Raw genomic sequence first — 1,238 nt, 5'->3', positions numbered from 1 at the left:
ATATACCAAGCAAGAACGAAGTCTGCTAATAAAGTGCGACCGTTATAGCTGCGAAAGAGCCAGGGAGATGCCAAAGACAGAGAGCACAAAAAGGGGGAAAAGACAAGGAATTCGAAGAAATGAGGAGGGAAGTAATAACACTCTAGCAAAGGCAAATGGAGGAGTTGCAGAAGATACGGAGAAGACTGGGTATGACACAGAAGAAATGGGTATGACACAGAAGAAATGGGGATGCCACAGAAGGAATGGGTATGACACAGAAGAAATGGGTATGACAGAAGAAATGGGGATGCCACAGAAGAAATGGGTATGGCACAGAAGAAATGGGTATGACACAGAAGGAATGGGTATGACACAGAAGAAATGGGTATGACACAGAAGAAATGGGGATGCCACAGAAGAAATGGGGATGCCACAGAAGAAATGGGTATGACACAGAAGAAATGGAGATGCCACAGAAGAAATGGGGATGCCACAGAAGAAATGGGGATGCCACAGAAGAAATGGGTATGACACAGAAGAAATGGGTATGACACAGAAGAAATGGGTATGACACAGAAGAAATGGGTATGACACAGAAGAAATGGGTATGACACAGAAGAAATGGGTATGCCACAGAAGAAATGGGGATGCCACAGAAGAAATGGGTATGACACAGAAGAAATGGGGATGACAGAAGAAATGGGGATGCCACAGAAGAAATGGGTATGACACAGAAGAAATGGGTATGACACAGAAGGAATGGGGATGCCACAGAAGAAATGGGTATGACACAGAAGGAATGGGGATGCCACAGAAGAAATGGGGATGCCACAGAAGAAATAGATACAGTGGTGCCAAGGGTGCATGAGAGAGGTGCCAAATATTCAGAGGAATCAAGGAGGGCGTCAGAGCTACAAGAAAGATAAAAAAAAAACGAGATGCAAGCGATTAAAAAAAAACGAAGCGAGAGGGAGAGATAGCGTAAGATTACATCAAATTCTAATCTAAAAGGCTGAGGGTTCTCAACTCCCAAGGGTATCTCCTCCTGTAAATTGTGATTTAGCACAGGCCCCTGCAACTTCATTTACATATCTGAGCAATAAGAATCTTATGGCCTAATACACTGTATCTCACTTTTGGGGGGGACTGGGTGGGAGGTCGGGAGAATTTTCACTGATGGTTGTAGAGCATAACAACTTTCATTAGGCAGATGTGGCGTATAAAGGGAAAAATAATGACTGGTTTTATTGCGCGCG

This window comes from Penaeus monodon, chromosome 23, assembly GCF_015228065.2.
Source record: "Penaeus monodon isolate SGIC_2016 chromosome 23, NSTDA_Pmon_1, whole genome shotgun sequence".
Lineage (NCBI taxonomy): Eukaryota > Metazoa > Arthropoda > Malacostraca > Decapoda > Penaeidae > Penaeus > Penaeus monodon.
This window is presented reverse-complemented; position numbering follows the sequence as displayed.